The sequence below is a fragment of the Triticum dicoccoides genome, chromosome 2B (assembly GCF_002162155.2).
Source record: "Triticum dicoccoides isolate Atlit2015 ecotype Zavitan chromosome 2B, WEW_v2.0, whole genome shotgun sequence".
Taxonomy (NCBI): Eukaryota; Viridiplantae; Streptophyta; class Magnoliopsida; order Poales; family Poaceae; genus Triticum; species Triticum dicoccoides.
The window spans coordinates 676,389,653-676,401,762 of record NC_041383.1 but is presented as its reverse complement, the minus strand read 5'-3'; the positions used below and the strand labels follow the sequence as shown (position 1 = coordinate 676,401,762).

The window sequence follows — 12,110 nt, the reverse complement described above, 5'->3', positions numbered from 1 at the left end:
GAGCACGATGGCGGCAGCAGCGGGGAGGAGCAGCAGCAGGGCAAGGCGGCGACGAGTGGGCGCCCGCCCTCCCCGTCTGCGAGCTGGTCCTCGGGCACGGCGGCGGCTCCCGAGCCCTCCTGCTCCGACCACGCGGAGTGCTCGAGTCTGGAGGGGCAGCAGACGGTGGTGGGCGCTTGCGCCGCCGCCATCTCCTTCGTCCTTCCCGCCCGACCCCCGACGCTCACGTCCCCGGGCGTCGTCGCCGTCGTCCACAACCACCGCCACCGCGCCCCCACCCTCTCCCCATCGCTGCAGGGCCCCACCTTCTCCCAATCCCCTCACCCTTCTCTCCCGTGGCCAGTGGATTCGCCCCTCACGGGATCGATTCTTGTGTTTGTATTTGTTGGATTGCTTGCTTATGTCTAATGAAGAGAGTATATGTCCTGCCGTTATTTTGATTTAGTTCCTTAGGTTAATATAATTTTATTGTGGTTTTTTTACAGATGTTTCAGTTTACCTAGGGATAAAAAGTGCAATATAAAGGTTCATTAAACAAACTGAACTTATATATGATCATTTAGGTGCTGAATTTGTCTATCTGAACTTTATTGGTACTGAAATTATCTCATATGAAGTAAGTGATTCATTTCCCCTCGAGTGGATAAACATATAGTGGAAGAAGGGCTTCTATGTCGTACCCATGCCTTCATATTTAGTTCCATGCTAAAGGATCACTAAATCTCGGCTCCTCCATTGTTTTTCTTATCAAACTAGAGGGCTTCATAAATATTGTATATATGTCTTACCAAGACATTTTCTAAGTAACATAGTGAGGCATGCATTTGATCCTTGGGGAGAAGCTAACCTGAATTGCATATTGGTTATGTGAGAAGTGCCCTCTCTCCCTCTCTCACGGTGTGTTTCTTCCTCCTTTGTGTGTTTTCTTAAATAGGGGGAGGGGGCGTCGATATGCCAAGCAGGAAGAAAGCTGGATCCGGATGCAAGGGGCAGGCGGACAGACAATAAGGTGCGTGCCGACTACACAACTGCGGTAATACAACTGCCAACCTTTTTTGTTTTAGTGAGATATTTTTTTGTGATGTTTCCTCTAGACACAAACCATAATTGTTTCGAATATATACCTGAACAAAATGCATGCATTTGATCCTTGGGGAGAAGCTAACCTGAATTGCATATTGGTTATGTGAGAAGTGCCCTCTCTCTCATGGTGTGTTTCTTCCTCCTCTGTGTGTTTTCTTAAATAGGGGGAGGGGTTGTCGATATGCCAAGCAGGAAGAAAGCTGGATCCGGATGCAAGGGGCAGGCGGACAGACAATAAGGTGTGTGCCGACTACACAACTGCAGTATACAACTGCCAACCTTTTTTGTTTTAGTGAGATATTTTTTTGTGATGTTTCCTCTAGACACAAACCATAATTGTTTCGAATATAACTACCATTTTTTATTTCTTGGGAGTGTATTTCTGTGCAAGGGGGGATTTAATTTGATAGTCCATGTCAGCAGTTGCCATGTTTTTTAACTGTTTTGACCATATTAACCATTGAGTGGTTGTCAGATTAATCATACCTTGTTGTCATGTGTTTTTTCGTATGACCTTGCCATGTTTATAAACCCGTAGTTGCTTGGCATTTGGAATTGGGAATTTTGGTCACTTCTATAGATCCTGGTAGGACCTACCATTTTGGTCACTTTTATAGATCCTAGTTGTGCTCAAATTTACACGGGGTGGCTATTTCTCTTCTATACATTGTTGTCTCCTTAGGAAATTGAAAAGCTTCTCTTGGTCACCCCATATTCAGCAGCTCAAAAACACATGTTGGTAGCATGCTTGGCGCAATGCAAAAATCAGTGTTGTGTGAAATATTCAGTCTGTATTTCTGCTAATGGAGTTTTAGGATAGTTCTGAGTTTTGTAATCCTAGAGATTGTTCTTCATTCTTCTTGCAGGTGTAATTTATATTGTATGATGCATTGTCAAAGAGTACCGTTGTGATAATTTAACTGAAAATATGAGTTTATAAGCTCAAATTGTTCCGGTTCAGTTTATAAGAATTATTTAGGATCTCTGCTACTGCGATTTTCATGATCCAATTATAGTTTATAAGCTCAAACTGTTCCTGTTCCTGATCCAAATTGTGCTGGAGTACTCTCTGCCTCTTGAGTGCAGGAAAATGCCTCAATTAATTAGTTTGTCGCTCCGTTAGTCGCCATGGTCAGATGATGCTTCAGGTTTGCACTTCACATTGAGGTATAGAAGGTAAAACTTGAATATAGCCTCCTGCAACATTATAAGATTACTTTGTGGTACAAAATATCATGCATTGTCTTACACATAATCGTTGGCCATTCTAAAAATATGGATTCTACATTGAATTTGTCTTGGACTTCTTAATTTAACCTCTGTGCATGTTCTTATGACATTGAATTTGAGCGAGCGAGCGAGAGGAGTACATTACTTATTCCACTTCTAAGCTACGCTTGTGCCCCTGTTCCTACGAAGTGTATGGACGTGCCTATAACTAAACATAAAAATAGGATAGACACTAAATCCTTTGAAGGAGCAGAAGTTGTAACTACACAGAAGTACACTGGACTAACAATATGTTTACTACCATTTTTTCGTGAATAGAGTAGTGACAATAAGATTGTTACTTGATGTACAGAGTCACAGTATATGAGTTGTATTTGACCTTTTATATGATCTCACCTTTACTATTCCCAGTCATCGTATGTTTTGCCGGATTATTTTAACGCAATTTTGTTTCTCAGAGCACTGGTAGCAACCACATCATGAAAGGGTCGACGAACGACGATCCGATATGCGTTGCCGAGAGTGAAGGTTAAATTTCAGTGCACTCTCTTGCATCACGATCATTCTGTACTATCTTTTGTACTTGCTACATTTCTGTGCTATTTATGTAACATCCTAATTCTTACTCCCTCTGTCGCTCTTTGATGGATCATGTCCATGTTTTACTGGAACGCGATATTGGAATGTTTGGATTGCTTCTCCATGTAATTGTTCTTTCATTGATTTTTTTAAAGTTTTCCTCTCATTATTTCTGGTGGCCAGCTCATGGGTTGGCTCCCTCTTCCCCATCGGACCTGGCAGGAGGATGAGCGCCCTTCCCCGCGACCTGCCGCACACCCCCTGTCGCCGTGCCACCGCCGTCGCCCTGACCCCCATCCTCGACCTCACGCTGCCCAGCGTCTCCTCCCTACCCCCTTGGCACTCGGTAGGAGGAGTGCAGGAAGCTCGTGGGTCACCTCCCTCCTCCTCTGTATGCTTGGGCTCACGCAGACACACTATGTAACAGCCTAACAGGTTGGTCCTTGAGCCCCGCAATCTGTTCGATGTTTTGTGCACTAGGGAGTGGGCTCACAGGCTGATGCAGCTTAAGTAATTTGCGTCCATGATTAAGTGTTCAGGCACTGGGTTAATTCCTTCTGGTCTCATGTGCAGAGTTGTTACTGGTGGAATGAATGATTTGGTTTAGTATGGTGGTGCACAGAATTGTTGATATTGGAGTCAGTTACCTTTACATGCTTAAACACTCTGTTAATTGTCTGCAGTACAGAATTTGCATGTTGTTGCAACAAATGGTTTGGTTTAGAGTTTTCATATAGTGTGAAGAAGATCAATAGTAAGTGGAATGGATCAGTCTGTTAAGTTTTATCCAATGTTGTTCTTGGCCTAAACGATTTGGTCCAGTCCTGTAAGAGAGCAATAGCATCCGGATCCAAAGTAATTAGTCGTGACGTTTGTTGGCATAATGTATTAAACCTTTATCCTTTTGGTATATCATTGTTGCATTTCCTATGAAAACGCACTACGATATGTAATAGACTTTGGTACTCTAGACATTTTTGTTTTTCTTAACTTATGAAATATAAATCATCCTAACCGGGCTGGCTATGGCTGGTGCGGGTGGGGTGCGGCAAGCCGCACTTCCTATCTAGTAAAGCCATAGAGCAGGTTGCAATAACATCGCAGGAAAGTATCAAACACCCGAATCCCCGACAAAGGTAGAACTCCATAAGAAAAAGTGTACATGGCGCCCTCGCCTTACACGGCATGCAGGCCGGAAAAAAAGATCATCAAACTACGAGAAAGGCAAGCAGCCAAACAAAAGCCCTTAATCATCATGCGCTTGTCTGCATAATAGAGACGCCGTCGTCCGGATTTTGGAGGTCAGCACAGAGAGCGCCTCAAGGTCGTCGTCCTTAGTCAATGATTTCCACTGCTGCAGGAGAGCACAGGATTGAAATAAGCAGTCAGCAGGTTTAGCTAGAAACACGTGCTCAATAGTAAATTTGTTCCTAGTTGTCGAGAGGGGCCAGCAAAGCGCTCCCAAGCCCACCCAAAAGATCCGCCTAGAAATGCCAGTAAAATTGTGGGCCAAAATCCGCAACTCAGCAAAGGAGGCAGGGGCCCAAGAGACATTTAACCATTCCCGCACGCAACTCCAAATGAGATTAGCCAGGTGACAGTGGAAAAAAATATGCTCCGTGTCCTCGACAGCACCACAAAGGGCACAAAACTGGGAGCCCGGGCCATTTCTCTTACGAATTTGATCAGCCGAAGGCAACCGGCGCCGGAAGACTTGCCACAAGAAGATTTTAATCTTAGGAGGGATGCGAGCCTTCCAGATCTGGGAGAAACGATTAGAGGGCGTGCCCCCAACGAGCTTTGAGTAGAGAGATTTAACAGAAAATCGACCAGAGGTAGACAGCGGCCAGATCACCGAGTCCCTGACCGTCGAGAGCGAAGGGAAGAGGGCAGTAAGATGCCGCCAATCTTCGAACTCTACAGGCGACAAGGAGCGACGGAAGATCGGGTTCCACACCTGGGAAGCTAACTTAGCAATAGAAATATCAGGGTCCGAGCAGTAAGAGAAAAGAGTAGGGAAAGTCACCGAGAGGGGTGAGTCTCCACACCACCAGTTTAACCAGAACCTAATCGAGGCACCGTCCCCAACAACAAATTTAACGAAAGATTGAAAAATTGGCCTGACTTTGACCAGATACTTCCAAAACTGCGAGCCGCCACGCGGCAAGGCAAACATCGGGCTAGAGGACGGGAAATATTTAGCTTTCAGGATGTCCAGCCACAGGGGCTGGTCCTCAGCACTCATAATCTTCCACCACCATTTAATCAGTAAGCATTGGTTCATGATGGACGTATTAAGGATCCCTAACCCCCAAGATTTTGGGCCTACATATCAGCCTCCATTTAACAAAGTGATATTTGCGGCGATTGTCCGCCGCATTCCAGTAGAAAGCTCCACGATGTTTATCAAAACCAGCATGAGTCCCAGCCGGCAAGAGATAGAAGCCCATCAAGAACATGGGGAGGGAGGAGAGCCAGGCATTAATAAGAGCTACTTTACCCGCATTCGTGTTATATCTGCCCCGCCAGGGAAGGACCCTGTTACCCACCTTTGTGACCACCGGGGCAAAATCTTTAGCATGAAGCACATCTGGGGAGATAGGAAGACCTAAGTATTTGAACGGGTAGGAGCCCAGCTTACAATTAAGAAGGTGAGCCACTCGCATGGCTTCCAATTCGTCCACACCCATAACAACCACTCCACTTTTGGCAAAATTAATCTTAAGCCCCGACATCGCCTCGAAGCATGGAAGAATAAACTTTAGGTGTGCTAGGCAGGAGTCATTCAGCTCAACCATGATAATAGTGTCGTCCGCGTATTGGAGATGGGTAAGACCATGGGGTAAAAGATGTGAACTAACAGGAGAGATATGCCCGGAGGCAGCTGCCCTAGAGAGCAAACGCGATAGAGCATTCGCAACAAAATTGAACAGGATAGGCGAGGCAGGGTCACCCTGCCGTAGGCCCCTACCATTGGCAAAGAACTTGCTAACTTGGCCGTTAACATTAATGGCAGTGTGGCCACCCGAGAACAACTGCATAATTCTATGGACAAGGGCCCCCTCAAAACCTTTAGCCAACAACACCCTACGCAAAAAAGGCCAACTCACCGAATCGTAAGCCTTCTCAAAATCAAGTTTAAGAATCACCGCTTTCGTCTTGCGAATCTTAAGGTGATGAACGATCTCATGCAAGCAGAGAACCCTGTCTAAAATGAAGCGACCTTTAATGAAAGCCGACTGAAAAGGACTGATGGTGTGGTGGGCAATGGGAGAGAGGCGAGAGGCCAACCCTTTGACCGGAAACTTGGCGAAATTGTTAATAAGGGCAATCGGCCTAAATTGCAAGATCAGATCCGCGCCCTTAACTTTAGGGATAAGGGCAATGACAGCATAGTTAAGGCGAGAGACATCCACCGTACCCAACCAGAAACCTCGAATCACTTTACAGATGAGATCCCGCAACTGTGGCCAGAATTTTTTAAAGAAAGGGATAGAGGAACCATCAGGCCCGGAAGCAGCGTTCGTGTTAGCCGAACTAATCACCTGCCAAATCTCCTTGTCAGATAAGGGAACCATCATACCCAAGTTTTCATCCGAAGAGATCCTAGACCCCGCATCCCAGAACCCAGAGCAGAGATCCACCCCAGGGTCAGGCTTAGAACCTAGGAGATTGGAGTAAAAACCAACAATGTGTTCCACAATGGTGGATTGATCTGAGTTTCTAACGCCGTCAATTAACAGGGAGTCAATGAAGCATCTGCGGCGTCGGCCATTGGCGATTGCAAAGAAGTAAGCCGTCATCGCATCCCCCTTCAAGGTCCAATTAAGGGCCCCATGTTGGCGCCAATAAATCTCCGACTGATGGTGAAGCATCAGCAAGGCATCTTCCATGGCATAAAGAGTGGCCCATTGAGAGGTGGATAGACCAGATGAATCAGCAGAAAGATCAAGATCCCGGATTTGAGATTCCAGGGAGTCTTTGTCTTTACGAACCTCAACCGCCCTATTTTGAGACCATCCCCTTAAGAATTTACGAAGCTCATAGGATAGTTTATGCCAATCATCTAGGGGACCAAAGGAGAGATGAGGAGAAGAAAGAAAACTAGAAATCTAAGAACCCAACAAATCACAAAAGCCCTCTACCTCAAGCCAAGAAGCATCAAATTGGAAGCGGGAGGTCGAGGCGAGAGCAAGGATACCCGCGTCAAGGACTAGGGGAACATTGTCAGACCCAACCACAGGCCTGGCCTTAAGCAGCATGCGGGGGAACAGTGAATCCCATCGAACAGACACAAAGACCCTATCCAGCACCGACCGGACAGGGGAGGCTTGATGATTAGACCAGGTGAAGCGTGCCCCCACCCTAGGAAGCTCACGCAGTGCGCAGTTACTAATGAAATCATTAAAAGCATTGGCGAGAGGCCAGGAGAAATTAGCATTGTTCTTGTCGGCCGGAGAGCGTAATAGATTAAAGTCTCCCCCAATTAGAAGAGAGATATTGCAGGCCTCAACCTTGATCGAGAGTTCATCCAAAAAAAGAGGAGCAAGCGAATGATCCGCGGTCCCGTAAACCACCATGAATTCCCACAACATATTCAGTTGGCGATGATGAACTATGCAGCTTTCCCAAAAGATGCCATGATCAAAAGCAATGAAATAAAAAATGTCCCTCTTGGAGCCAATCAAGATACCTCCAGAGTGACCCGAAGCAGGGAGAAAGTGCCAGTCAAATCTACACATCCCAGCCAGCGCAGACAATTCAGAAGGGGAAAAGGATTCCTTAAAAGTTTTGACCAGTCCTAGAATGTCAATATGCTCACCACACACCAAGTCATGAATATGGTCCCGACGCCCCCTAGCACCGAAACCACGAACATTCCAGAAAAGAGCTCTCATCTAAAGGAAGGGTTTTTTATACGGAGACTCGATCTGCACGGGGCCACACAAGGCTTAGAGCGCTTGGGACGGCCATATTGAACACAAAGAACATATTACATCTGTAATTATCAAGGAAAAAATAGAAGCCTGGTATAACAGACAGACAATTGGTCGCAGAACGATCACCAAAAGTGAAATTACAATAAAATCATACTAGTAGAATTTTTCGTCCTTTGATTGAGCGCCGCCCGCTGGTGATTCAAATGTACTAATTTTCCAACAAAAAAAATATACGGGACATATGGTATTTTGGTGTCACGCCCAATATGCGACCCTATTCAAAAGGAACTCGAAGGTCCCACCAAGGATAGACCCGCATATTGAAACGCTTTTGCAAGGTGGATATCATTACATCAACATTACATCATAGATGGGGATACATACAAGAGGCATACAATGCCACCCGAATACAACATCACAATACATAGGAGCATCATCCGACTACGGATGAAACACAAACAGAAACTCAAACGACATCCACCCTGCTAGCCCAGGCTGCCGACCTGGAACCTATTCCCTGATCGAAGAAGAAGCAGAAGAAGAACTCAATGCAAGCAAGCATCGCTCTCGCGTCATGATCATCGCATAACCTATACATGCAACTGTTGTTGTAGCAATCTGTGAGCCACGAGGACTCAGCAATCCCATTACCATGGGTATCAAGACTAGCAAAGCTTAATGGGAAAGGAAGGGGTAAAGTGGTGAGGTTGCAGCAGCGACTAAGCATATATGGTGGCTAACATACGCAAATAAGAGCGAGAAGAGAGCAAGCGGAACGGTCGTCAACTAGCAATGATCAAGAAGTGATCCTGAACTCCTAATTACGTCAAACATAACCTAGAAACCGTGTTCACTTCCCGGACTCCGCCGAAAAGAGACCATCACGGCTACACACGCGGTTGATGCATTTTAATTCGGATCTGGTGTCAAGTTATCTACAACCGGACATTAACAAATTCCCATCTGCCTATAACCGCAGGCACGACTTTCGAAAGATTATACCCTGCAGGGGTGTCCCAACTTAGCCCATGACAAGCTCTCGCGATCAACGAAGGAATAGACCTTCTCCCAGGAAGACCCGATCAGACTCGAAATCCCGGTTTACAAGACATTTCGACAATGGTAAAACAAGACCAGCAAAGCCGCCCGATGCGCCGACAATCCCGATAGGAGCTGCACATATCTTGTTCTCAGGGCAACACCGGATGAGACATCCTACGAGTAAAACCAGCCCTCGAGTTGCCCCGAGGTGGCCCCGCAGTCTACTCGGTTCGGACCAACACTTAGACAAGCACTGGCCTGGGGGGGGGGGCTAAAATAAAGATGACCCTCGGGTTGGCCGACCCAAGGGAAAGGGTAGGTGGTGGTGAGGCAAATGGTAAAACCAAGGTTGGGCCTTGCTGGAGGAGTTTTATTCAAAGCGAACTGTCAAGGGGGTCCCATAAATCACCCGACCGCATAAGGAACGCAAAATCCGGGAACATAACACCGGTATGACGGAAACTAGGGCGGCAAGAGTGGAACAAAACACGAGGCAAAAGGCCAAGTCTTCCACCCTTTACCAAGTATATAGATGCATTAATAATATAAGAGATATTGTGATATCCCAACCAAAATCCAGTCCACCATAGAGAAATCTTCAACTTCACCTGCAACTAACAACGCTATAAGAGGGGCTGAGCAAAAGCGGTAACATAGCCAATCAATGGTTTGCATAGGAAAGGTGTCAAAGGTTAGAGGTTCATGGCAATTTGGGATGGCTTGATAAACAGGTGATAGGTAGCGCAGCATAGCGATAGAACGAAGCAACTAGCATAGCAATGCTAGTAGTGAGATCCAGGGTAGCGGTCATCTTGCCTGAAATCCCGCAAGGAAGAAGAACGAGTCCATGAAGAAGACGAACAGATGAAGCCGAACCAAGCGTAGACGAACGAATCCTCACGATCGCAACGAAATAGGAACTAACAAGAAGAAGCACACAACATAGTAAACACACCACACATGAACAAGGCATGATGCACAAACAAGCATGATGCATGACCAAGCTACATGAAGCTACTCATGGCAAGGGATGATGCAAACAAGAGCAACACATCAAGGCAAGTTTAAATGAGGCCGGGAACAACATATAACAATTCCGGTAAGTCCTCATATGCATATTTCGAAATTGGTTCAGATCTGAATAAACCTTATGTTCAAGTTGATAAACAGCAATTTAAAGAGCACCAAGATAATCTACACGAGATTCTAGTCAAGTTACATATAAAGTTCATTAGATTTGGAGCTACGGTCTAGAAGATATGAGCAACACAAGTTAAACATGGCATTGATGCAAAATGCACTCAAACATCAAGCAAACACCTCAAAACATGGATGCAACATGATAATATGAAACTACATACAATTCTAAGCAAGTTTCATATAGAGCACACTCAAAACGGAGCAACGGTTCAACGCACACACACTAAACAAGTCATAGCGACAATCTGCCCAAAACAGCAACTAGGCATATTGCAAGCATCAAAACAACATGCTACAACATCTCAACATAATAACAAAAGGTATGGACATGATTTACAGGTAAAGCACAACAAAACATGAACACTGAGCTAACTCCAGAAATCACTAGAACATGCTCAAACACACATGGTAAGATTGCAAGTTATAACAATTCAGACTTTGCAGAAAATAACATCACGATGCAATGTTTAGAGCTATCAAACAACATGTTACAGGAACTTATAATGGCAAACAAAGGCATGGCATGAATCTACTAAATGCATAGATCAAAAGTCTCTTACTGACCATAGGCCAAAAAGGATCAGAAGAAATGATGGCACCCATGTAAACATAGCAAGTTATTATACAGATTCAAACATGGCAGGAACAGAATTATGAAGGCATGTAAATGAGTTTGTGCAACTCACTACAGAGTAATATATGGCATGGAAAGGCACCCAACAATAAGAAGACATGTTTGTGAAGCTAAGCATGGCAAGAGCAAATTCATAGGGTGCATGGATCACTAGCAAAATACATGGGAACAAGTGAACTTAATGTTAACAGCTTGACAGCAACATTATAAAGCAACTTTAGAGCAAGATATGAACAAACTACAGCAAGCTATAAATGCAACCAGGGGCATGTATGGTTAGAGGATGACATGTGGATCAAAACATGTTTATAGAATATTTCCAGATTATGCATAGAATGATTAGTAGCAACATGTTTATATAGCATCACAAAATAACAGATTCAGCCTAGCAAAACAGCAACATCATGTACACTACTTAACAAGCTCGATTCACTCACCACAAGTCATTGCATGACAAGATAAGCATAGCATCATCAAGAAGGCATGTTTGTGAAACAAACCAAGTCAAGAACAAGTCCATAGCATGCAAGGATCAACTACAACAACCTTGGCCAAATTGAATAACATGTAAACAACCTGCCAGGAAACATTTTGAAGCAAAAGTAGAGCACGAAAATGACATGCTAGACTACGCCATAATTGCAACAAAGGGCATGAATGGATAGACAATAACCACATGTTCAAAACACCCTTACTGAAGTATCTCAAAATATGCATGAATCTCTCTGTAGCATCAAGTTTACATGGCATGAAAATAACAGCAGAACAGGGACTAAAATCAGCAATATCACGATGCCTAGTTTGCATGCTTGTGCTAGTCACCACATTGATCACAAAAATACATGGTAAGCACCTCTTGAAAGAAGACATGGCATAGTTCAAAACACATGAAGACATCAACCTCATAGGATGCACACATCAATCATGGCAAAAATGACAAAAGAGCTCGTTCTGTTAACAGACGGCAGAAAACATCATGAAGCACTCTTACAACAATGATTCGGGCATCAAGATGACCTCAAATGAATATGATGCAATGGAATGAAATGATGTGCTCGTTGAGATGAACAATTTGACATATTACACGCACGAAACGGAGCTACGGATGCAGAGATACAACATGATGAACATGACATGAAAATTATACAGACTGGGGACGGGCATATTTTACCTCCGCGAAAGTCAACGCGGGACGGAGGGATCCGAGATACAGGGATGACACGTTTGGATGGGCGAGGTGGTGGATCTGATCCCGATCCACGGACCTCGCCGGAGTAGCTCGCCGGAGACGGCGGGGACAGCGCCAGAGAGACGGAGACGCGCGACGGCGCGGGCGGCGCCGGGCTGGAGGCGGCCGGAGCAGGCGGCTCGTGGCGGAGCTTGGAGCAGGGCCGGGGCAGGCT

At 45.2% G+C, this 12,110-nt stretch overlaps 1 long non-coding RNA gene across 2 annotated transcripts; it reads left to right on the top strand.

The window, feature by feature from the left end:
• The first annotated feature begins 6 nt into the window (after positions 1–6).
• On the top strand, positions 7–3,754 carry LOC119365547. Of its 2 annotated transcripts, none has more exons than XR_005175588.1 (5): positions 7–1,009; positions 1,248–2,259; positions 2,772–2,841; positions 3,076–3,327; positions 3,466–3,754. It is a non-coding gene; the product is annotated as an uncharacterized LOC119365547 (long non-coding RNA). The 2 variants fall into 2 exon arrangements; XR_005175587.1 differs by having other exon boundaries at positions 7–1,033.
• The last annotated feature ends 8,356 nt before the right edge of the window (positions 3,755–12,110 follow it).